The sequence below is a fragment of the Sarcophilus harrisii genome, chromosome 6 (assembly GCF_902635505.1).
Source record: "Sarcophilus harrisii chromosome 6, mSarHar1.11, whole genome shotgun sequence".
Classification (NCBI taxonomy): domain Eukaryota; kingdom Metazoa; phylum Chordata; class Mammalia; order Dasyuromorphia; family Dasyuridae; genus Sarcophilus; species Sarcophilus harrisii.
Window position 1 is genome coordinate 71,425,023 of NC_045431.1, and position 27,715 is coordinate 71,452,737.

At 35.4% G+C, this 27,715-nt stretch overlaps 1 protein-coding gene across 1 annotated transcript in view; it reads right to left on the bottom strand.

Annotated features, from left to right (window-relative positions):
* The window catches only part of TTC29 (tetratricopeptide repeat domain 29), a 262,443-nt gene extending 235,710 nt beyond the window's left edge, over positions 1 to 26,733 (bottom strand). Inside the window, exon 1 of the mRNA XM_031942002.1 lies at positions 26,643 to 26,733. The gene's annotated coding sequence lies outside the window, so the exon portion shown is untranslated. The remainder of the gene's footprint in view (positions 1 to 26,642) is intronic.
* Positions 26,734 to 27,715: the final 982 nt, after the last annotated feature.

Genomic DNA, 27,715 nt, shown 5'->3' on the forward strand with positions numbered 1-27,715 from the left:
GCTTATCCTCACAGTGCCCTAGGGAACTTTTGGACAGTATAAATTGGAATTAAATTGCCAACCTGCAGTGGTAAAAGGGAGTTCATAATATAAATGAAATCACAGGTCTGGGCCTATCATTATCCTTATACTATATTCTAGAAATTGTAGCCTTTCAGGGATCACCCCACTCTGCTAAAGTTGGTAGCTACTTGATCATTTATTGTATTGTTGTTCAATTGTTTCAGTCATTTCCAACCTTTTGTGACCCTTTGTAGGATTTTCTTGGTAAAGGAACTGAAGTAGTTTGCCATTTCCCTTTCCAATTCATTTTTTTTAGATAAGGAATAGAGACAAACAGGGATAAAAGTGACTTGGAGAGGGATGCACATCTAGGAAGTGTCTAAGGTCAGATTTGAACTCAAGAAGATAAATCTTTTTGTCTCCATACCCTATACTATATCCACCTGCTAGAGCAAGCCTAACTTGGTCATATTTGGTTCATTTGTTCAACTTCCTCACTTCAGTGTGAGCTGACTTTCAAGATAGGCAGAAAATTGCTTACATAATGGTTCCTTCATACCATACTGTGCCATGCCATTTCATGCAATTCTATGCCATGCCATGCCATACCATAGCATACTATATTACACCATATGATTCACTATACATATATTAAGCCCCTACTCTGTACCAAGCACTGTGCTAAATCTTGAGGATACAAATTAGAAATACAGTCTCTGCCCAAAAGGAGTTTACATTTGAATGGGGAAACACAACACAGAAGGAAGTAGGAAAGTAGGAAGGCATGAGGAAGAAGGAAGGAAGAAAAAAGGTACTCTGCACAAAGGCATCTTCATGGTGACATCCACTAAAAAGTGAAGTTATTGGGAAATATACTTTACCCTTCTCATGGGTAAAGTGCATTCTTAATTTAGACATATTTCTAGAAAGAATCTCTGCCTTTCCCAGGGGTCCTCAAACTATCGCCCGCAGGCCAGATGCGGCAGCTGAGGACGTTTATCCCCCTCACCCAGGGCTATGAAATTTCTTTATTTAAAGGCCCACAAAACAAAAGTTTTGTTTTTACTATAGTCCAGCCCTCCAACAGTGTGAGGGACAGTGAACTGGCCCCCTATTTAAAAAGTTTGAGGACCCCTTGATATGCAAGAAGTTTTGTACTGGTAGAATCCACAAATAAAGTTCATATAAATATAATCTATTAAAATATCAGGGGTCTTTAACTAGGGACCTGGACATCCCCAAATGGTACAATACTACCAAATATTTCAGTTGGGTTATAATTGTTTCACCCAGATTTAAGTCCATTCAATCAAACTAAATATTTCTTAAGCACAGAACTGTGTTAGGTGTTGGATTTATAAAGGCAAAACATGAAATGGTACCTGACCTCAGAATATAAGTCAATATGATATTCTGGGGGTAGTAAGGAGGTAGTGAATAAAACAATCAAATAAAATAATGCAACATAACTAGTAGAGGAAAGGATGTTTATGAGTAGAAGGAACAAAAAGTGAATTTCCTACTCCTTGGATGGTATAATTAATGTGATTATAGAAATTTTATTTTTTTCTTAATAAAAAAGTGGATACTTTTTAATATCATTTTTGTTCCTAAGTATATTCAGTTCCCTACCTCACATCAATTGCTTTGTTTGTAACAGAAAAAAAAGAAGAAAAAAGCTGTTTAACAAAATTAACATTAATTTTGAATTAAACTACAGGTGTAGAATACTGTTCATTATGAAATAAATATTTGGTGGAAAGGGAGTCAAACCTTGCATATAAAGCTTGAGTCCTTCTTTTTTCCAATTAATGAACAGTGATCACAAGTTTAGTTGAATCTGAAAAACACATACCTGAAAAAAAAATAGACTAATAATATTTAAGGGAGCAGATGGAGATAATTCTATCCCAGCACTACCAACTCTGAGGAGCCTAGAGTGACTAACTTCTGGATCCAACATCTTGCTTTTTTTCTCCTGAAGGAAATCAAAGTATTCCTTGTAAAACTGTGTGGGAAGAAGAGATTACAGATGTCGAATGCTGTCTCCCTTTAAGCCACTACCATCATTAAGTATAGGTATATATGTTCATTGAGACTAATGGTATTTGCAGTATTCTACACCTGTAGTTTTCCATTTCTGTAAATAAGGAAGGGAGTCACATTTTCTTTGTTGGTATTCTTTCTGTGTACATTGGTGTTGTCATGGGAGCCAAGATGAATAAAAGTAACATTCTTCACAAGTCTTATCAACATTGCCCTCTAAATAACTTTAATGTATCAAATAGAACTCTAGAGTATCATCGCTAACAGAGAATTAAGGTCAGACATTTTCCTAGCCCAGGATGACTTATAAGAACAGAAGGAGAATTCTTTGGCACTGGGATGAGGGATGGCTGAGAGCACAGTCTGTTAGTGATATCAAACTATGAGTCTTAGAAGAATCAGTAGGAGTTATACCTGAAGTCCTAGAGGTGGTAAGAGGATGGAATACCTGATCAGAAAGAGATTACTTGGAACCTCTGTGCTAGCACTGGGAGCAAGCACTGGGCACTATTTGATAATTCTATTGTCCCAATCCAGGTTGCAGTTCCAGGGCAGAGAGAAGTGCTTGCAGTCAAAAGAGAGCAGGAACCTTACCTTGGACTAAGTCACATTTCCAGGGAAGAACAAAATTGTAATCATAAGAGAAGGGGGGTTGAGGAAGTTAGATGGTCAAAGGATAAATAATTGACTTTAAAGTGAGTTCAAATCCAGCCTCAGACACTTAATGGTTTTTAACATTTACTAGCTGTGTGACCCCAGGTAAGTCACTTAACCCCAATTGCCTTGCCAAAAGAGAGAGAGAGAGAGAGAGAGAGAGAGAGAGAGAGAGAGAGAGAGAATGAATGGGCGTTTTTCCCAGATAAGGACCACAACATAGATAAGAAGAATAGTAATCACACTTCTATTATCGCATTGCTTGGAAACAACACAGATTTACATGCCTCAAAAGCTATAACATGGCAAAGCAAAAAATCTTGAAGTTTTGGACTATGACCTTCTCCCCATCCCCTTAAGTAAGCAGAATCTAAATATAACACTAAGTCCAGAAATAGGATGAAAAATACACAAATGACAAAAAATAACCTGACCATTAAAAAGTTACTAGGGTTACAGGGAAGTTCAAGACAGAAGACTATGTCGAGAGACCGTGATATGAAAACAATGATAATAGTACTCTCAAAGAAAAATAAAAATTGAACATAATCCCAATAAGATTTCCTAGAAAAGATAAAAAAGAACAGCAGAAAATATTTTTTAAAAACAAGAGTAGTAAAATAAATGAGAACAATGTAAGAAAATTATGAAAAAATAATTTATAGCTTTCTAAAAGAGACATAAAAATATTGAAGAAAATAACTCCTTAAAATAGATTGGTTAAATGGAAAAGTAGGTACAAAACCTTACTGAAGAAATTGATTCCTTAAGAATTAGAATTACTCAGGTAGAAGCTAATGACTCCATAAAACTTCAAGAAATAATAAAAAAGCCAAAATAATGAAAACTAGAAGAAAAGCCAAAATATATTATCAGAAAACTAATTGGGAAAATAGAACAAAAGGAGATTTAAGAATTATTAGAATACTCGAAAGCCATGATAAAATAAGAGCCTTAGGAACAGAAATTACAAAGGGAAACTGCTCAGATATCTTAGAACTAGAAGGCAAAACATAAATTGAAAAAAAAAAAGACATTGGTGGCTTTCTGAAAGGGATTCCAAAAATGAAAACTCACAGAAATATTACAGAGCTCCCAAGTCAAGGAGAAAATATTGAAAGTAGCCAGAAGGAAATCATTTGGATACTGGAGTCACAGGAAGGATCACACAAGATTTAGCAGTTACAATGATAAAGGAGTAGAAGGTTTGGAATATAATATTTCAAAAGAAAAAGGAATTAGAATTATAACCAAGAACAACTTGTTCAGAAAGATTAAGTATAATCCTTTAGTGTATGTGGGGGATAGAGAAGTAATGAAATATAGGATTTTCAAGCATTGCTGATGAGAAGACTAAAGATGAATAGAAAATTTCCCATTCAAACAGAAAACTTGAGAGGCATTAAAAGGTAAACATGAATGAGAAATCATGAAGGATTTATTTTTTTCCAAAATAGAAAAATGATACATCATCACAACACCATTAGGCATCATTTGTTCATTAAAACATCATTAGGGCACAGAGAAGGGGTCTACTTAAACATAAGGCATAGCTTTACCTCAAAAGAAAACAACTGAAGTGTGACAAAAGGGATATATTGGAAGAAGAGGGAAGGGAGAGAACAAATGTGGGGAATTATCTCAAAAGAGACACTCAAAAGTTTTTATTGTAGAGGGAGAAAAATGGGGGAAAAGAGTGAGCAATATTTGAATTTCATTCTTATCTGCACTAGTTCAAAGAAGAAAGGATATGTATGTGCCTGTGTACGTGTGTATGAATATAAGTGTAATCTCCTGTTAGGTATAGAATACTTCTTATCCCACAAGGAAAGGAACTAAGAGAAAAAGAGGGAGGACAGATTAAGGGAGAAGTGGTGAGAAGGAATACATTGTGATAGACATGTTTCCCTAATTCTGCTTAATTTCACTTTGATCATATGTCTTCACTCTTCCCTGATCTCATTCATTATTTCTTAAATATGATAATATTCAATTGCATTTACCTAGCACAACTTGCTTAATTGTTCCCTAATTAATGGGCACCTGCTTTGCTTCCAGTTCTTTGTTATTGAGAAAAAGCACCACTAGGAATATTTAGGAACTTGTTTTTGTTTTTAATCTTCTTCAGATATATTCTTAGCATTGGTATTTCTGGGTCAGAAATGGCCATTTAAGTAACATATTTAGACTATTCCAAATTGCTTTCCTGAATGGTTATATTAATTCATAGCTCCACCACATAGGTATTAGTGTTATGTCTTTCTGTAGTTCCTCCAACATTATTTCCATCTTTTTTCATCTTTGAAAATTTGATGGCCCTAAGGAGAAACCTCAGAGTTATTTTGATTTACACTTTAAAAATCATCAGGGAGTTAGGCAGCTATGTGGCCTAGTACATGGTGTTGGATTTGGAGTAAAGAAAACGTGACTTCACATGCTGCTTCAGAGGTTTTTTATTAGGTGATATGGGACAAGTCAATTAACCACACCTTGCCTCAGTTTCCTCACCTGTAAAACGAGGGCAATAAATACAAACTACCTTACAAAGTTGTTTGGAAGATTTTGTGAGAAAACATGTCGCAGATTTTGCAAACATTATTGTCCTACATAAACAATAGTTGTTAATTATTGTTGTTGTTAATAGTAGTAGTAGCAATAGTAGCAGTAGCAGTAGCAATAGCAACAGTGGTAGTAGTTGTAGTGGTTGTAGTAGGACTTCCAGTTCTTTTTAGAACTATTTGTTTATATTCTTTGACTATTCACTGGTAAATCACTCTTAGTCTTATATATTTGTACAAGTTTCCTATACGTCTTAGATATCAGAGCCTTAATAAAGATATCTCTTGCAGATTCCCAATTTAAAATTTCCAAGATTAATAACTGCATTGGTTTTGTTTAGGCAAAATATTTTTTCATTTTATTTATATAATTGAAATTATTCAATGTGTATATGTGTGTGTGTTGGTCTCTATCCCTTGTTTCATTAAGAACTCTTTCCCCTAACCACTTGCTATCCACAACTGTCAAGAGTTCCTATCACATTTCTCTATTTTTTAAAAAAAAGCAATAAATTTAACATTCAGATCATGTATCTGTTTTGAATTTATTATGGTACATAGTATAATATGTTGGTCTAAACCTAATTTCTGCCAAACTGCTGGAAATTTTACTTTGAAACAAACTTTTTGGAGGTCCCCCAACAGCACACAATCAGTAATAGAAATAATTTTTAGAGTTGTTACAAATTGCATAGGCATTAATAATCGTGAGCTATATGGGTAACAAAACTGTCAAAGAGATAACTCTAGAGTCTAAAAGAGACACTTAGCACTTTTGCTAAAGTGAAGAATTGATCAATACACCAGGTCAGTAGAGAGTAGATCAATAGCCATTTGACTTTGCTACATATTTGAAGGTGGTCTTGTTTTGGCTGAACACTAAACATTTAGCCCTACTCTAGTTCAACTTTCATTCACTTCCAGTAGCAGAAAGTCCCAAGAGTCTAACTTGATTTCTGCTCCAAAGCATCCCTGAAAGGTCAGATTCTTTTGTAGATTTTTCTGAGGGTTAAAATCACAAGAGCTTAGAGATAGTAACACTCTCTTGCTCACCACCACCAAAGCAGCAATAAGGCAATTAATGTAGATTGGCTGAGAATATAGTTCAAATGAGAGGACTTATTGAGAGCATTGATTCTGTTGGGTCCAGCTGGAATTAAACTTGCCTGTAATACACACTCATATTTATGGGGTTGAATCAAAAGAATATTGACCAATTTAGGGTAGGTTCCCCAATGGATCTGATGAGATTATAGAGCATGAGTTTAATAATCATTTAATAATTGGCTTCCTGACTACTCTTTCTCCTCACAGTTTCTCTCTGAAGCCATCTCTATTTACCTCTTTCTTTTTTACTGTGTTTCTTTTACCTCTTTCTTTTTTACTGTCTTTCTTTCTTTTTCTCTTTTTCTGTATCTCCCCTTTTTCCTCTATCCTTATCTCTCTCTATATCTCTCTTTTTCCTCTCTCTCTCTCTCTCTCTCTCTCTCTCTCTCTCTCTCTCTCTCCCTCTCCAATCTTTCTTTCCCTTATTTAACCCACAAGACCCTGTTCTTCACTTTTCCCCTTTAGTTTTCTTCTAGAATATAGTAAGTATTGTGTCTGGACTTTTCTCCATTTCCCCATCAGGAGGAGTAATGATTAGCTCTGTTAGAAGCATATGATAGTGATAGGAAGACTTGTAGATTGCCAGAGATCGTTCAAACATATTTTTCCTGAATCCCAACCTTCTGTATAAAGGAGGAAAGAGTTTGCATTTCTCAGGTATCATTAGACTTAGCTAGCTAGTAGAGAACCTGAGAAGCCCTAAAATGTTTGGGTTGTCCAAAAGATAATGTCTCATCCTGAAATCTGAGGCTATACCTCTCAATCTGGAGATGGATAGCATATTTTATCAAAGATCCTCTGAAATCCTAGTTAGTTAGATTTTAACTCATGTCTTCCTGATTCCAGACTATGTATTATATTTGTTGTGCCTCCTAACTGCCATATATACGCATGCACATCTCTTTCTCTCATCTATTTATTTTATCTATCTATCTATCTATCTATCATCCATCTATCTGACTACCAAGAAGGGAACTTAATTCCATCCAAGCCACAATCAGAAATAGCCTGGCAAGTGAAGAGAAGGGTAATGGAGCAAGGAGAAGAAGCTAAGAGATCTTCCACCCTCCCACCCCTACTGCATTGACCAGAGCAGGAAATTGTGAATTTCAAAGTTCATTTTATTTGGATTTTTCATAAACAGCATTTATTGAATGGTTCAAAGTAGTGATTTCATGGAATATTGAGGACAAATGAGAAACTCTAAAGAAAGATTTCTTAAGTCCTCTACAAAGTACCTGACCAAAAGCTATATGTCAAAGAGATATTTCCTGGAACTTAAACTATGGGGGAAAAGAACTTCAAGGGAGCTATGAATTATCCCTTTTGCCACATTATGTGTAATCAGTTTGAGTACACTTTCCCCTAGAATCTATATATACTTGAGAGGCTGTACCCATATTTTTAAGGGGTTGAATCTTATGCCAACTGATTTTTTATAGAACTTTAGTAAATTACATTTCTATTAGCAAATTAAATCTGACTAATTGATATCCTATGGAAAACTCAGCTTCATGAGTTCAAATCTGTTACTAGTTACTAGTTAGGTGACTCTGGGCAAGTCGCTTATTTCAGTTTCCTCATCTGTAAAAAGCTGTAAAAAGAACAAAAATACTCTAGTATCTTTGCCAAGAAAACCTTAAATGGAGTCATGGAGGTTAGACACAAATGAAATGACTCAACATCAGCAATGATCAATGGAAGACGCACACTGTTGAGAGTCCATGAGCTACATTACTTTAAGTACACTTCATAGTCTTTCATATTCCTCTACATTTCCAAGGAAAGAACTAGTAGTCAACCTATCAAATACCCAGTCTACCAGTAAAAACTGGGTTTGAGACAATAGCTCCAAAGTTTTTCCCACAATTTATTCATATGCTAATTAATCATTGAAATAGGTCTACCAAATTCCTTTCCCAAAACATGAATTTCTGATGAGTTTTAGATCTTTCTTCCAACTTACAGATCTTCTTTTAACTTTTTTGTTTATAGCTGTTAAAACCTTTAAACTTAACCATAACCTGCATCCTATTGTTACCTAGCAACACTGAGCATGCAAGGGCTGCTATCATTATCATTGCAGTTAAATTAGATACATGGACACATTATCCAAAAACCTATATGGTATTGGCAAAGTGGTCCCAGAAGAAATATAAAATAATAAGCTAATTTCCCCATTCAGGGTGAATGAGAAGAATAATTCCAATGGCAGCATTCTCTATAGCTAAAGCCAAATCATCAGAAGAAATAATGATACCATTACATATTTGTTCAAGTCTCCACTGCCTTACATGGGCATGTAGTCATGATGTGACTAATAATGCTATAGTATTTGTAACCACCTGCTTAAAAATGCTTAAAGATATGAATCTAGCTATGTTTATGCCTGGGGGATTCAGAAATCAATGAGTAGAAGTAAATATATATAATGATATTTTAAAAAAATATTATAAACAAGATAACAAAAACATTTGATAATACTCTACTATATCTACCAGTAAGGTCTTCCAGGAAAACAACTTATTAAATAAAAATTGAACAAAAACTGAATTAGTATCAATGCAAGAAAATACGAACTGGTCACATTAAATACTAGTTTGAAAGACCACAATGTAACAAATTTAAAATCAGCTAAGCTAAACAATATGATAAAAAAAAAACTTGAAAAGAAATCAAAAGAACAAGAGATTTTTACTAATTTAGAATATTTGGAATTAGCAGACAATTAGAAACTATTAGAAACTAACTTTAAGATCTTAGGCAGACAATGCTATTTACTAAGTATTCCCAGGTGCAAAGCATTTTTGTATGCTATGAGGAGACAGGAAGGTAAATTCAAGACAGGGTCATTGTACCCACCACCATCCTGCAATCAAGCGACATTCTAATCACTAAGATTTACATAACTTAGTGTAACATATATATGAGGACCCAAAATTAAAACAAGAAAAACAATAAGATAAGGAAATTGAGGCAAATATGTGAAAGATTTAGATAGGAATGAAGAGTTTGGGCCATTATATTTCAAATTATAATAAAAAAATTTAAAAACCTTTAAAAAAGCAAAAATGAAAAGAATTGATGTGCTTTCCTCCTTGCAACTATAGAGATTAAAGACAGATTTGTTACTAGCAATGACAGAAAATATTGTAAGAAAAAATAGATTAGTCAAGTTGAGGAAAATCAGCATTCATTAAGCACTTCATATATGCAAGATCCTATCCAAATGCTGGGAATACAAATACAAGTGGAAAGAACAAAAGTCTCTGTCCAAAAAGAGTTTTCTTTCTAATGGGGAAAGACAATACATAAACCTGAAAAGCTGAAAAGCAGTAAGGGGAGAGGGAGGAAGAGAGGGAGATACCCAGACAGGGGAGCATGACATGAAAATGAATTGGAGTTAAGTAAGGGAGGGCTGGTCACTTGCCCAACTTTCCTCTCCAGAGCCACCTGGGTCCAGTGGCAAGATATAGAACAAGACTGGAAATGGTCAGAATGCCAGCCCTCTTTGTAGTGGCCAGAAACTGGAAACTGAATGGATGTCCATCAGTTGGAGAATGGCTGAATAAATTGTGGTATATGAATGTTATGGAATATTATTGTTCTGTAAGAAATGACCAACAGGATGATTTCAGAAAGGCCTGGAGAGACTTACACGAACTGATGCTGAGTGAAACGAGCAGGGCCAGGAGAGCATTATATACCTCAACAATGATACTATATGATGACCAATTCTGATGGACCTGGCCATCCTCAGCAAGGAGATCAACCAAATCAGTTCCAATGGAGCAGTAATGAACTGAACCAGCTACGTCCAGCGAAAGAATTCTGGGAGATGACTAAAAACCATTATATTGAATTCCCAATCCCTACATTTTTGCCCACCTGCATTTTTGATTTCCTTCACAGGCTAATTGTACAATATTTCAGAGTCCGATTCCTTTTGTACAGCAAGATAACAGTTTGGTCATGTATACTTATTGTGTATCTAATTTATATTTTAATATATTTAACATTTACTGGTCATCCTGCCATCTGGAGGAGGAGGTAGGGAGAAGGAGGGGAAAAATTGGAACAATAGCTTTGGCAATTGTCAATGCTGTAAAGTTACCCATACATATAACCTGTAAATAAAAAGCTATTAAAAAAAAAAAAAAAAAAGGAAATGGCCAGAATGCAATAGGAAACGATGCTGCACCCATTCAGTGATTAAAGCTAGATAGCAATTGAAGCAAAAAATTTCCTCTTTCATTTAGTCCAAAAAAAAGTCTAAATAAATAAATGAATCTGAGAGGGGAAGATCCTCAGGGTTCCTAGTCAAAGAGAGAAAAGAAGACATGACTAAACTGGGCATCCTCAAAACTGTATCATGAGTTTCTATTGTCACTGAGAATCTACAGTCCCATTCTTTGGGATGACACTTTGCCAATTTCAACAATTAATATAGTAAATACCATTTCATTGCCATTGAAAGGTAAAATCTTTCACTATTTAATATGAAAATTAATTACATTTACTTGGGTGATTGGAGGATGACAGAATTTCCATTATAATGGATGGTGACTCACCCCCTCCCCCAAAAGCAAAAAAACACCAAACTTGGACATGACAATCAAGAAGAATTTGATTCTTCTAATTCTTTGCAATCTCTTGTCTTTTCTCAAATTACTTTTGAAGGAGTCTCAAATTTGATGGGAAAAAAGGACAAATGGAAGTACAGAATAATTCAATTTTTCTCACTATTCATTCTGATTAGATAAGAAGGCTGAGACAGGGGGGGATATTGGAGTATGATTCTGATTTTGCCATCCTGGGTGACCAGAAGGATGGTGTCATACTTGACAGAAATAAAAGCATTGAGAAGAGGAATGGGCTTTAACAGGAAAGATAATAACTTCCATGAACTGGGACCTCTATTAATCTACATGACATCTACTGCAAAGAACCTGAACTTGCTTTTTGCAATTTGTTTTCTTGTCACTGAAATGCATAGGTAGAATATATTTGCATTTGTAAAACAGAGTTTTAATGGCTCACTAAGGATTCTTCCTAGTTTCTGAGCAGAAAAGTGTTGGGGTTCTCACTTGTGATATGTAAGGAATCTCAAAAACTCTCAACTGTTGCTCTTTTTTTGTAGTAACTTTCAGATTGAGTGATGAGATGGAGATAGCAGTGCTGCTGAAGATCAAACAATCTAACTTTGTAAAAATTCTCAGTGGAGATAGCTAGACGTGCAATTCATTAAACACTTCTTCTCTACCCTCCCGCATCAGTGTCATGTTCCCTAGTTCCATTGGCAGACAGAAAGAAGAGCCAAATATTTTCAGGAGAATTTGTCTTTTCCCCAATGTTTATTTCAGTCTTCCATTTTCTCCTTGTCAGACTTTGCCTTTCCTTGGTGATACCAGTGGAAAAAACATTGAAAATGGAAAATGGAAAGGTAAAAATTCCTCATGCAGCTAATTTCTTTCTTTTTTTAAAAAAAGTTTTTTTTTTTATTTTCAAAACACATGCATAGATACTTTTCAACATTCACCCTTGCAAAATCTAGATTTTTTTTTCTCCCTCCCTTCCCTCCATCCCCTCTTCTAGGTGGCAAGTATATGTTAAACATGTGCAATTCTTCTATGCAATATTTCTAAAATTAACACATGCAGCTACTTTCAAGGACACTATCCCTGGGAAATTTATATTATTTTTTAAAGCAGTTTTGCTTTCTCCCTCCTTATGCCAATAAAAGTGTTAAAATAAACACAACCCAAAGAAGATGACTGGACAATGAGTAGTTGTCCCTCTCTTCTTTCCATATCCCCTCCCCCTCAAATTTTGAAAATGGAATAGACTTGGGGGATTGTCCTGAGTTCATCTGATAAAGGGATTAGAAGTGACTAGGAAACAATATATGTTTCTGGATGTTCTGGAGTGATCACTGATTAATTTTGGTGGCCCTTTCCACCCCCTCTGACAGGATTACATTATCTTACATCCATAGTAAAACTAGCTTTGGACTTCCAAGTTTTACTAAGGCTTTTTCTACCATTTTTTGAGCAAAGGAACCAGTGATTTCATGAGATCATAGAATTTAGCCTTAGAAGAAACTGAGGCCCAGGGGAATATGATTAGTAAAAGTTTGAGGCTAGATTCAGACTCAGGTTTTCCTGACTGCAAGGTCAGTGCTCTATCCATTATGCCATGATGTCTCTCAGTTTCTTTGGTCTAAGAAGATCCTGGCGAGGAAACTCTCCAACTGGTACAAAACTGGCAACTGTTTTAGGCAACTTAAAAATTTTAGCTACCTAAATCATTGAGTGGTCCAATTTCTTGTGTAATATCACATAGCCAAATGTGTCTGAGCTCAAACTTAAACTCAAGTCATCCAGATCAGAGGTTGACTTTGTAGGATCCATCATTTGTTTTTGTTATTGTTGTTTAATCATTTCAGTCATGTACAATTTTTGTGACCCCATTTGGGGTTTTCTTGGCAAAGATATGGGAGGGTTTGCCATTTCTTTCTCCAGTTCATTTTAAAGATAAAGAAACTGAGGCAAACAGAATTAAATGATTTGTCCAGGGTGACTCAACCAATAAATGTCAAATTTATTGATGAACTTGAAAGATGAGTCTTTGTGATCCCAAGCCAAGTACTTTATTCACTGAGCCACCTAAATCTTCAGATTCTATCATACTGCCTTTTAAAATGAGAAATTTTTATTACAAATAGTAATTTTAAATTGATAACATCATTTCTAATAATAATAATAATTCTATTAAGAAATAATTGTCCAGATCACAATCAGCAATTTTTTTTTAAAAAATGGGTTTAAATAAATGCTCCAGAACAAGTAACATAAAATGGGTTCTTAATTTTGTTTTGTTGGGAATAGGACAGTTACAGATTCCAGAACACTGTTGGAGAGAGGAAGTTAGTAAAAAGTATAGTGAAACAGGGCATGACCAAGGGTGACCTTTATTTGTGGCTTATCTTCCAGGGCTAAAGTAGGGGCAATAGTGAAAGACTTTTATTAATTTCTTATTTTAGCTACTTGTTCTTGATAACTAGGTACTAAATTTCTAGCTACTAAAGGACCAACAATTCCATCAGCACTTTTAAAATTTCAGTTCCCTGGGGAAAAAAATCCCTTTTGCCTTAGTTTAGTTGTGGTTCTTAGTTATCATACTTATTTGATTTTTAAAGGTTTTTTTGAGTTTTTCAATAAATTCTTTCTGGCCAGATAGCCATTTAATGTTAGGGGGTAAAGGAGTTTTTTTTTTTCTTTTTCAATACTCTCTTCTAAAGATAACTCCCTGTTTTCTTATTCCCATAGGAACTTTCTATAGTAGGGTTCTTTTTATTTTTCTTGCTCATTTTAAAAATTAAGAGCTTGTTAGTGTAATCTCCTCTAGTGGGGGTAGGGGACAAGAAGAGGGATGGTACCTCTAGCTTCACTTCAGTGCTCCCCTTTGACCTGGAATGCCAAACCAAAAGTTCCCACCTCCTACAAGTGCCTGCAGCCAGCAGTGTCCCTACCCTACTGCTTCTGCACTCACCAGATGTGCTGTTTCTTTCTCACCAGAGCCCTGCCTCAGCAGCACAGCTGGTCCTGGTGATCCTTTTCAGAAAAGGTTCCCTCAGTCTTCCACTATCCAGAAAGTGAACGTTTCTTTGGCAGGGGCTAAAACTACCTCCTAATCCAGATACCTCCAGGCTCACCACTTGCTTTTTCAATGGAGCTAGTTTTACAATTCACAGGGACCAAGCCTCCATCCTAGGGTCTTTCTTGATTCACTTGTCTCAGGAGGACCCTTATTCTGCTGCAACTCTTAGGTGTTTTTCACCAGTCTATGTTTGCCCTGAGGCACAATTTTATTTTGTTTGTAAAGGAATTCTGGAGAGATTGTGATTTCCTGACCTATTCCACCATCTTCTCAGAATCCTTTCTTCTTTTCCAATTCTTTCTTCTATTGGTCTCATTTCACTTATTAAATGGTTTTCAATTCTTTTTTTTTAAGTTCTTAAATCATATTCTCTAGAAATTCTAATAGGTCTTATAGAAAAGCTTTTTTGTGGTTTTGCTTTTAGATATATTTGAATTATTTTCATCTTTTTGATGGGTATCCTTTGTATCAAAACACTCCTTTATTGTTGTTGTTGCTTGCTTATTCACTTTTTGGTGCTTTGGTCTTGTTCCTTCCCTTGTATTAATAGTTAGGTGGGTAGTTTGAAATAAGGTACATCCAAAGGTTAACGACTGGCCAAAGTGAGGTCCATCTTAATTCTTGCCTAACTGTACAAGTAAAGCAACAAGGACAGAACTCTGAGTTAGAAAAGAACCTTTGGTGTTTTATCTCCTGCCTTGAGCAATGTAACTTACATTGAAAGTGTCCTTTGTTGCTATTGCCATTATTGAACCTATTCCTTCCTGTTTTTAAATGAAGGTGCTTGGAGATGGCTACAACCTCCTAAATCTTGAAAGGTCAGGAGAACAAGTCACCAAAACCTGGGAGTGGAGTCCATGCCAGAATTCCCTGGAATCCAGATGGTGTCCTGAGTAACTTGCCCAGCATAATCCAGCAGTAGCAGAGACATAGACTCATCCACTTATTATCAGTCATGAAACCTTTGAAGGGAGACGTAATGGAGTGAATGCTATGTAGAAGTGGGGTTAAATGTGAGCCCAGTCTCTCCAGGGAATGAGTCATGCTCTAAGGTTTTGGGCTAGAAATGTTTATAATTTTTGTTCTTGCTCTATGTTTGCAGTAAATATCACCATGTAAAAACTAGGTTAAAAAGAACTAAAGTATTATTGACCAATAGCTAACTAGGGAGACTCCCAGCAGCCAATGCATCCAGCCTTGATCTGTGACTAGGAACATTATTACATATGTAGGCTCTTTGAGGGCAGAGTTGTTTCTTTATTATAGTCATTTTTATCTTTATATAAATGAATTAATGAATGAAAAAAACAAACATTTATTAAGTGTTTTGTCCCATTGCCTATGGGCTAAGCACTCCATTTGGTTCTGAAACACAAAAACAAAAGTGAATTTAATAATTTAAATTCTAAGTGAGGGAGACATCTATAAGGTAGTGGTGACCCAGGAGAAAGTGGTTTGAAAAGTTGCAAGGATGCTGAGTGGAGATAACTGGTGATAGACTGATACAGTAACAATGGCAGGATTGATTTGATTATGCTTCTATCACTAGAAGGGTCTCATACTTAGATCTGAGAGCCAAGTGGTTGGTGAGAAGGTGACCAGAGTTGAAGTTCAGCATTGCTGGATTCTGCCTACTTGTAATGATTCACTTTAGGCTAGGAAAAGGGGAAGCAGGGCTCCAGAGGTGACATGTTCCGAGGCAAAGATCTTTGATAAGAATATGATTAAATGACTTTTTTCCTGACTCCAAACCCAGTATTCTATTATTTCAAAGTCTTTGTTGGATATTTCCAACCTTTTCTCTCACCAAAGCAGAGAGATAATAACATTGCCATTAATGAATTTGAGTTTTAACTCTTTTCTTTTTCCCAAACCTGAATTACTAATGAATAGTCAAACAGTCAAGGTATAAAAAGCTGGTGGGAGAGCAGAGCAAACTAAAGAGCCTAGGGCATCTACAAAGTGAATGATCAGGCCCTGTATAATCGAGAGCTGACTATAACATATTTATTGACTAAAGGATCAAAACCTTTTATCATTAATGAAGATTCAAAGAGATTCTGTGAAACAAGACCTGGCAAAGCAAATTTGAGGAAGTTCTTCTCCAAGGTTAATGCAGCACAGCCCTGTTTTGCTGTCTAACTTGATTTCTGGTGACAAAAACTATCCAGATCATACTCTCAGGGTTGTGTGGTACAGTTCCACGTTATCCCCAAAACGCAAGGATAAAATGCTGCTTGTCCACAAAGACAAGCAGCAGTGATAGAATTAAGTGCTCCACTCAGCTCCCTGAGGACCCTTCCTCCACGTTACTTCTCTGACTGCAAGATGAAGCTCAAATTAATTTAAAGCCTATGAATAAAGAAGCTAGTACCCATTCAATTCAGTTCAATTAAACATGTATTTATGAAGTACTTATTATGAGCCAGGTACTGTAGTAGGTGCTGGGAATACAAAGGCAAAAGTGAAGAGAGTAAAACAAACAAAAAAACTTCTCTAACAAAGCTTATATTGCAATGGTTGGAAATTATTTCTTATTTTTTTAAAAAGCATACAACAGTTTAAATAATGGCAAAATTGAAGTTTTCCATGAAAAGTTTACTCTTTGGCAATGTACCCACCCATTCCCTAAATATAAAGTATGGGATGCCCATCGTTACTTATGATTTCTTCTTTACTTAGCTAGTTAATGTCAGAAAGACTAACCAAAACTTTTGTAGCAGCAGAACTCTAGATTTAGACTGAGAGCATCTGGGTTTGAAACTTTGCTCTACTCTTTACTAGAGGCAGCTGGTACTGATGTAGTTGGAGTAGCAAGCCTGGAGTCAGGAAGAACTGAGTTCAAATCCACTCTCTGGCACTTGCTAATTATCTCATTTGATCCTCACAACCACCCTGGGAGATAGGTGTTATTATTATCCCAATTTTACAGATGAAGAAACTGAGGCAGACAGGATTAAGTGACTTGCCCAGATTCGCATCGCTAGTGTCTGAGGCCAGATTTGAACTCAGGAAGATAAGTCTTCCTTTCTCCAGATCTGGCACTCTGTGAACTATGGCACCAGCTAACTACCCTTATTTTACAAACAGGAAAATGAGACCGGGAGAAAAGAAGTAATCTGTTCAAAGTTTCTTTTCCTATGAAACCAGTAAAGTATACTTAATCCGTTTTATAATTAGGTAAGTCAGAGCCATAAGTAGCTAATTTGGCACGTAGAAAATATGGCACAAAAACATGTTTGGGTAAACCCTACAACATAGACCTTTAAATCAAAATTTTAAGACAAATTCATTTGTAGTAGGAGAGAAGCCAGTATACTACTATATGGAAGAAAGATAAAGACTCGAAAACTCTTGGAGAACTGTTGGGGAGGCTGCCATGGTGCCTGACGGAAGATCAGAGTAGTCTTATCCAGATTGGAGATCACCTGGAATACAGTCACTAAAGGAAAGAAGTCTATTTTCTAATAGCATTCTATTTAGCCAATTATGTTTATTTTAGAAAAGAATCCTAGGTAGCTAAATATTTATTTATTTTCATTCTTACTGATATCTTCTTTTTATATCATCTTCATCTCCAAATATATTCTTCTACTTTCCCTGTTATAAAAGGTTATACAAAGTTATTTTTTTTAATTTTTATTTTTTAATAGCTTTTTATTTACAAGTTATATATATGGGCAATTTTATAACATTGACAATTGCCAAACCTTTTGTTCCAATTTTTCCCCTTCTTTCCCCCACCCCCTCCCCTAGATGGCAGGATGACCAGTAGATGTTAAGTATATTAAAGTATAAATTAGATATACAATAAGTATACATGACCAAACCATTATTTTGCTGTACAAAAAGAATCGGACTCTGAAATATTGTACAATTAGCCTGTGAGGGAAATCCAAAATGCAGGCAGGCAAAAATATAGGGATTGGGAATTCAATTATACAAAGTTATAAAAAGAAAGAAGAATCTCTTTATATCTAAGAATCTGTTACAACAATAAAAAAGAAAAAAAGGGCACTTCAGGAAAACTAACACATCAACTGAGTTTTATAGTATGTGCAATTTTCCACCCCTTTAGTCCCTTACCTCTGCAAAGATAAATTAATTATTCTTGCTAACTAGGCATTAAATTTCCATGTCTCTATGGAAGGATTGTGTCAACAGCAGTCTTTAAATTTTGGTGCCCTTAGGACAAAACCCTGATTGCCCTATGCTAGTAATAGTTCAACTTTAGGATAAAGTCAATGTGCAACATAAGAATGGAATATTATAAAGAACTTAAGTAAAAAAAATATTGATTTTAGCAACTTCCTTAAAGTTTCCATCATTTCAAACCATTTACTTTTTAATAAATGCTTTGTCCTATTGTTCTTGCCCCATCTAATGCTCATTTTGACTTATACTCATGTCTATTATATCATAACATTGTGTCTGTTCTTTATCATTCATAAAGAAAATGCAAAGATGCAAACGACGAAGGCCATTTCAACATTCCCAAGAAATGGCCTGGATAGAAGCTACTTTTATTAATTGTTACTGATTAGCCAAAAGGCAAATATTTAATTAAACCTGGAGAGATAATAAAACAGCATATGAATTATCCATTTAAGAGCACATAGGTCTGTATATTTCATTAAGCTTTGTTTAACCAGTTATCATATATCTTAAATCCAGGCTGTGCAGTTGAGCAGGTTGAGAGTGGAGAGGGAGAAAGGGAGAAAAAAAAAAAAAAACTCTCTAAAGGGAGTAGTAGTTTGTGATTTTCTTTTAACTCCCAAAGTCAATTATTTCTTTTTGCCTTTTGATAAGTATTTTCTAAGCTGCTCATTTATACTTCTTTCCCCATTAGAGAGATGCTAAACATACCACATGCTAACATTTGATCTCATGTCTTTGAGAAATTTGGGTTAAAAAAGAAACTGGTGACCAGGTCAGAATGATCTCAGAGACACTTAAAATAGAAAAGCAATTATCTGAGAGCAAGTCAAATTTGTTTGTGCTTCTGTCTTTTATTTTTCTAGGATAAGTTTTTTATACAAGGGAGGAGAGGGAGAGGTGGTCTTGTTATTCGAACAATAGGTTTGCTGGGGTTAAGTTTGGATTTACATTCTGGTGTTTGCAGAGGATTAGTCAGGACAGCTGAATGGATGTTCAAAGGGGAGGGTAAATAGAAACTACATGCATACATAGGTACATATACATGGACACACACTATATACATATATATGAATATATATGTATGTATATATGTATATAATGTATATGTGTGATAGGTAGATGTATCTATTTATCTATCCATCTATCTCTATCTGTCTAGCTCTAAATTTCTGATTATTAACAGAAGCAGTGCAAATCTTCATATCTATTATGCATCTCCTTGCCTATTAAATAAAAGGGACCCTCTTCAGGGATCTCACTAAGATAGAGCTACATTGCTGGAACTTCTCACACCCCTGGCTGAGGTCAAACTCTCTCTATGCAAACCAAAGGGCACCTGTGCCCATCATTCTCTGCTAATGGAAAAAGCATTGATCTTCCTGTCTAAGGTGGCCACTACAGGAATACTCCACAGACAGGTATTTTAAAAAAATATTCACATGGAATGAAATAGACCAGCTCATGCCTTTATGCAATTAGTTCCTTGGCACAGCCCCAGTTTTTCTATCTACTTGATAGACTAGTCAGAGAAATGGGGTTCTATAGCATAGAGACAAGCAGAGTAGAATTAAACCTTTAAAAGACAGGATCTAGAGAAAGTAAAATGAGATTCTCAACATGCTAAATAAAGTCAGGTATGAAAAGTATATCTGGCAGATTCAAGCCACTTCAGAAAGAGCAGTGATACAGAGTATGAGTCAGTAAAGTTGGAGATTTCAGGGATAGAGAAAAAAACCTGACCTACCATATACATCTCTCTTATCCATCCCAGGTTCTCTACTTTTATTAGCAAGATTTTAATTTCAGCCTTCATCCCCTCTTGCCCAGACTATTGCAGTAGCATACTCATTTCGATCTCTTCCTTTTAAAAATCTACACAGCTACCAAATTAATACTCCTAAATCAAAGGTATGATCATATCACTTACCTGCTCTAGAAGGTGATACAATTAAATAGGAACTCTTCTTTTTGGTATTTAAAGCCCTTAACAACTTTACTCAAGCCTACCTACCCAGGTTTATATCACATTATTTCCCATCACATAACCTACCTTCTCCATAAATTACTCTCTACTTGCTTTAGGTTTTATTTCATATCTCATTTTCCATGCTTATGCATTACCTGGGATGCTCTCCTTCCTTCACCCCTATCTCATAGAATTTCTAGCTCCCTTCAAGGTTCAACTGATATGTCATCAACCCCATGAGTTTTCTTCATCTCCCTAGTTGTTAGTGCTTTCCCTAGCCCTCTGAAATTTGTATTTTTTTGTATTAACCTAATTAAGTCCTGTCATTCCCTGTAGCATGCTTTCTAGAGCCCCCAAATTGGGGTGCCAAAATATACTGTTCAGACTAGCTCTCTGGAGGATCTCGGGACCAGCCTGAGTCCTTGGTCTTAGTGGAGAACTGATGAAGGCAGGAGACTCACTAGGCTGGTCAAAGATGGAGTCTGTTTATTTCAAGTCCTCTCAGCCCCTGAATACATTACATCACTACAACACACTGAGCATGTGTTAACTATAGTATTACATCACCACAGCACACTGTGCAAGTGCTAACTATATGCACCTTGCTATGATGTGCAAATGCATTTTTACTGTAAGTATCCCTTGCTTCAAGTAGAACACAGGTGGTCATCTCCTCTTTGACTGCTCTAGGAAGGGTGAGACGTCCCAAGGGGAGATGGGGAGCTGAACCAGACATTGTCAACAGGTTCCCTCTGGGCTGAAGGGTCTTATACCTCACTCAGAGTTCCCCCACTGTCTGCGGCCCTACAATTCTCCCCACTAGAATATAAGGTCCTCCAGAATAAATATTAATAGAGCAATTATTAAGCATGAATGAATGAATGAACATACAATGTATTGAGTATTGTATAAATATTTACGGGCATCTACGTAGATCTACTGCTGGGTCTGAAGTGAAGAAGAAACATCTTTGTGAGTTTAAATTCAGCCTCAGACACTAGCTATATGATCTTGGGCAAGTCTCTTAATCTGGTTTGCCTCAGTTTCCTCAACTGAAAAATGCTCTGGAGAAGAAAATGGCCAACAACTGCATTATCTCTGCCAAGAAAACCCCAAAAAGGATCATGAAGAGTCACACAGAACGGGAAAAGGACTGACTGAATAAATATTTACTCAAATAAAAAGGATAGAATATGTGTGTTCTCTCTGTCATTTTGGTCCAGGCCACTGATAAGTTCTGGATTGCAAGCCAATGTTAATATGGTTTGGGCTTTAATAATGAGGTAAACAAAGTTGTCTAGATATTGCCATGTAAGGAAAACTAACCCCACACCATCTTTGATGATCTGTTCCTGAGTTAGTCATATAATGTTAAGCTTTGGAATTGGTTATTGCTTTATGTCACTGGTTCTAGTCTACATTCATGAGTTCAGTGCTGCAATCTTTCCTGATCTCCATCATATTGTTTCTCATCAGAGAACCTGGATTCAAATTCTCCACTGAATTATTATATACATATATGACCTTTAGCAACCTCTTCAATTTCCTCATTGGGTTAGATAATTTCTAAGATCTTTTCCAGCTAAAAAATCTGCAATTCTATGAAATTCAACTCATTAAACATTTATTTAGAACTTACTATTTGCAAATACTATCCTAAGTTCTACCGGTGCAAAAACAACAAGGGAAATCGTCCTCCCTGTCTTGTTTTTAGTGTGTGTTGGAGTGCTGTGGTTGTAAAGGGAAGAGAGAAGATACAATAAATATTTTAGTAAATAAGTAAATAAGATTATTGAGCAGGGAAAGAATAATAACTCAAGGGTTAACTGAAGGCATTACCTAGGAAATGGCACCTGAGCTAAGATAAAAAAGCAGAGAAGAAAAATTCAATTCATTGCAAAAAAAATTTATTAAACATCCATTTTGTACAAATGATTCTGCTAGATAATGGAAATAAAAGGTCATAAAAACCAGTCATTTCCCTCAAGGGGCTTACATTTTCTTAAAGGAACAACACTGCTCCAGATAATTACACAAAATTTGCAACAGTAATTAATCTGGGTTGGGGGAAGCAGCTCCAACAACTGGGGGGATCTGGAAAGGTATTTTATAGAAAGTGGTACTTGAACTAATATTTGAAGGAAGCTGAGGGTTTAAAAAAGTAGAGGTGAGAGGGGCGAGATTGCATTCCAGATATTGAAATGCATGATTCATATGTGTAAAGCCATGGAGAAGAGAGAATATATGTTAAATGCCAGGCTTCAAGTTTGTATTTTATTTGATAGGCAACAAGCAATGAAACTCAGATACTATATATCAATTGATCCATGAGGAAATCCAAAGGGAACTCAAGTGGAAGGTATGTCTTCCTTTGGAATACATACATATATACATACACATGCGTATATCCACAATATACACATATGTGTATTCACACACACATATATATAGATATAGATAGATAAATAGATAGATAGATAGATACATATAGGTATATATATACACACACATTCATGGGTATATATAATGAGATAGACATTGATTGATAGACTTACAGATATTCAGATGCTTCTACTGGGGATATTTTAAAGGATAAAGAGAACCACCTGGTAGAGAGAATTATGAGAAATGAAATGTATCTTGAAGAGTGATTGAGCATCCACTTTAATTTGGAGGAAAAGAGCTGAAACTGACTTTAACCCCGTTGATCTCATGGAAAACAAATAATGATCCTACCCCAAATCAGTTATCAATCAGAAGCAAGACAACTAAAGACCCGATCATGGCAAGTGTTTCTAAAGTCAAATGTAGGTTACTTTCATTTTTGTACAGAGTTATTTAGACTGAAAATTGAAACCAGCAACTGTAAAGCAGATCACATTCATACATAATTGAAGCACCCATGGGTAAAATACACAGGCACAATAGATGACAACTGATAAAGGAGTAAAAAAAAAAAAAAAAAAAAAAAACCACAAGCAAGAAAGAGAAATAAGGAGAAAGAGAAGAATAAGAAGAAGTTTAAAATCAGATACAAGACCCCAGGGACTCGAGAGAAGAATATTCAACACAGGCAAAAATAATCTAAAATAAAAATATCCAAATTACTAGACAATAGAAATAAAAGGACAAATACATGGAGGAAACATGAAGATTGAGTGAAAATACTCGGAATATAAAACATGTATCAGATGAGGCACTAGTTTGTAAATCTACTGAGCTCAGACTATTATTTTATTTAGGACCTTCTGTATTGAAGTAGAATCCCCAGCTGCCTCCAAGGCTTAGCTCAAGCACCACCTGCTACAGGAGGCCTTTCTTGAGCCCTCCAGGTGTTAGCATTCCCTCTCCATATTATTTTATGTTTACTTATCTGTGTACTTGTATCTATTGTATCTTCCCCCCCAAAAAAGTATAATATAATCCCCTTGAGAGCAAGTTTACTTTTTTCTTTCTATCTTCAAATCCTAGAATAGTTCCTGTTACATAGCAGGTGATTTTAAAATGCTTGTTGAGCTCAGTTAAAGCAATAAGACTATTCTTGCATATAATTAGTCCTATAGAGAATTAAATTATAAGCTTGTGTCTTTATAAAGCACTGTATAAATGGAGTATTATTATTAGTTATTATTATTATCTTCTCATCCTTTTTTCAATAGGAGGAGTCAGAACCAATAAATAAACATTTATTAGCCACCTACTATGTGCTAGATACTGTGCTAAGTGCTGGCATAAGATACCCTGAAATTATTCTTATATATTTAATGCATTAGTGACATTGTACAGATGGATGTATTTCTGTTTTAGTAAAAGAATGAATGTTTTAGAATATAACCTATCCTCTGTTAGTTCCAGAAAGCATTCTTGAAATAATACCGGTACCAAGCAGGACAATAGGGATTTTGTCCTCCTTCCTCTGTTAAGTCTCAATATTTTAAAAAGTTTTTATTTTATCTACTTGAAGATTATAAGTATTTGGCATAATTAATGATATATATTAAAATATTGCTTCTAAATTTTATAGATCAATATTATGTCCAATTAATTATGGGCAACAGTTGATAATGATTTAGTTTGAGGATAAGTTATCAATTGAGCATATTTATGATGCATTTTAAGGTTTAGAGTTGTAGAATGCCATATGTAGTATTTATGAGGTACCACTTCACACCTATCAGATTGGCTAAGATGACAGGAAAAGATAATGATAAATGTTGGAGGGGATGTCGCAAAACAATGCACTGATACATTGTTGGTGGAATTGTGAATCGACCCAAATATTCTGGAGAGCAATTTGGAACTATGTCCAAAGGGATATAAAACTGTGCAAATGCTTTGATCCAGTAGTGCCAGTATTGGGTCTGTTTCCCAAAGAAATCACAAAAAAGGAAGAAGGAACCACATGTGTAAAAATGTTGGTAACAGCTTGTTTTATGGTGGCAAGAAACTGGAAGGTGAGTAATGTCCATCAATTAGGGAATGGGGGAATATGTTATGGTACATGAAAGTAATGGAATATTATTGTTCTATAAAAAATAATGAGCAGACTGATTTTAGAAGAGACTGAAAGATTTACATGAACCCATGCTGAGTAAAGCAAGTTGAACTAGGAAAACATTGTACATAGCAACAGCAGGATTGTGTAATGATCAACTATAATAGACTTGGTTCTTTTCAGTAGTTCAGTGATCTAAGGCAATGCCAATAAACTTTGGATGGAAAATACCATCCAACCCAGAGAGAGAACTATGGAGACTGAATATAGATCAACATGTTATATTCACATTTTTTTTCTCTCTCCTATTTTTTTTCTTGTGGTTTTTCCTTTTTGTTCTGATTTTTCTCTCCCAACATTATTCATATGGAAATATATAAAAAAATGAGTGTACATGTATTACTAAAGAATTTGCTTTTATAAGTAATTGGGGAAAATAAAAATAATAAATTTTAAAAATTAAATTAGAATTGTATTATGTGACATTCTGGTCTGTTGGTGTATAAAAGATGGTGAGAATCTGATAAATAATGTTAGACACCTAATCATACCTCGCTCAATGTTTGGTAAGTGTTAGACTTTTTCAGCCAGAAGTGATGTGTTTCAAAGTTTAGGCTCTACCATCCACTTAAAAATTTTGCTTTAACTGACAAGTCCAGGATCCTTAAGAATAAGCCTTTTGAGATCCTTGAGGACAAGGTCCTCCTCAGTAAAATGAGGAGGAATTTGAATGAGATGATTGATTTCTCATATTCCTTCAATTTTTATATTTTGAATCCCATGATTTGAAGATACACTATACCCATGATTCCTTTCTAAAAACTGAGGAATAAAAGAGAATATACAAGATAGTTTCTGTCTTCAGGATACTGAAATCCGGTTTCATAGGCACATGTCTAGGATGCCCACAGACCCATGAAGTCAGCTCAGTTATGAAGGGTCCTTGGTGACCGTGCCCAAGACCACATTAGCATTGTCAACACTAAATACAAGCCACTACAATAAAGAGAGCAAAATTTAGGAATGGCATTGTGTTGGACAAATGTTCAAATCCTTGGTATTGCCTGTGTTAGATTTCTAATCACATACACCTTTCCCAGAGAGCTGTTATGAATGAAATTAGGAAAGAAGAAAACAAATAAATATTGGAAGAGGTTTTTTGGGGGGTTTGTTTTAACCATCCTAAAGTGTGATAAAAACAAACAAAAACATTGGATCTGAAATTGGAGGATCCAGATTCAAATTCTGGCTTTATTATTTAATAACTATAATGCTTAAATTCTCTAATCCTTGGTTTTCTCATTTATAAAGTAATTAAATTGGCTTATTTTTGGATCCTTTCTCTTGAGGGCACCAGATCCATGTTCTCTGTGTATGTATCTTTGTCTCTCTCTGAATCCCACTCTCTGTGTATCTGTCTCTCTGTCTTTCTGTCTCTTTTTATGTCCCTGTCTTTGCTTCTCCATGTATCTGTGTCTGTCTCAGTCCCTGTCTCTATCTCTCTCTGTGTGTCTCTTTGTCTGCCTGTTTCTGTTTCTCTCTGTTTCTGTCTTTCTTTTTGACTCTCTGTCTCTATCTCTCCATCACTATCTCTTTCTCTCATTTACATTCTCAGTTTCATTCTTGATTCCTCATTTTCCTCCCCTTTCTCTCTTCTCCAGCTCCAGCTCCACTAAATATAACTCTCCAGCTCCACCTTCTACTTCCATAGCACCTACATATATTTTTTTATGTCCATTCTGTCTACTCATACATCTCCCCTTAGCTTAGGCTCTCATCACATCTTCTTTTTTAAACGATATTTATTTATATTTTAGCATTAATTAAAAATATTATGTTCCAAATTCTTTCTCTCTCTCACCCATTGAGAAGGCAAGCAATATGATACCTGTTAATCATATGAAATCATGTAAAATGTATTTCCATATTAACCATATTGAAAAAAGCAGCAAGAAAAATAAAACAAAAAATATTCTTTGATATGTACCCTCCTCACCTCTTCTGTGGACTCTGCATTAACCTCTTTGTTGGTCTCTCTTCCTTAAGTCTATTCCTTCTCCATTCCATCTACAATGCTGCTACTAAAGTGATTTTCTCAAACTACCAGATCACTCTCTTATTCATTGACTCTCAGTGGCTCCCTATTGCCTCACAATACTTCTCTATTTGGTGTTTAAAGACCTTCAGAATCTGGCCTCCAACTTCCTCACCAGCCTCATAGACATCACCCCTGTTCATAACCCCTCCAGTGCAGATAAAATGGCATTCTCCTTATTACTCACAAACAAAACTGTACTTCTGCTCTCTGGGTCTTTGTGTTAACTATTCCCATACAATTGAGATCTCATCTCCATGACTTGGAATTGCTTGTTTCCTTTAGGATTCAGCTCGAGCCACCTTCCGCATGAAGCCTTTCCCGATCTTGCTTGTCTCCTAGTGACTTTCTTCTTCTAGTTCCCTTGCATTTATCTTTAATGTATATGGATATGTATATATGTATATATATATATATATATATATATATATATATACTCATATATAAGTACATGGTGTATTTCTCATTAGAATGTAAGCTTCTTGAGGAAAGCAACTTCATTTTTGCCTATGTATGTCTATTACCTAGGGCAGTACCCTAATGCACAGCAGGCCCTTAATATATGCTTATTTTGTGATTAATACTAGATGGTTTCTAAACTCTAACTTTGTGAATCAAGATCCTCAAGAAAACAGAATCATGACTTTGGAACTGTATGATACATAATTAAAATGAAATGAGGAGGAAAACTTAATCCAGTGAAAACAATTTAAATTTGGAACGAGAGGATTTAGGTTCAGATTCCCCCACTATTACTTAGTTCAGGATCAGAAACCTCTTATTTTTAAAACAGGAATAATTTAAATTTGCAATCAACTGCTGGAAATCAAATGAAAATCAAAAATGTTAGTAAAGCAGAAAATCCCAAATTTGGAATCAAAGAGATTGAGAGTCAGTGATAACTCTACCACTTAATTGTGTATGATTAAGGGTAATAAGTCAACAAGAATTTGCCAAGGACCTGAAATGTCCCT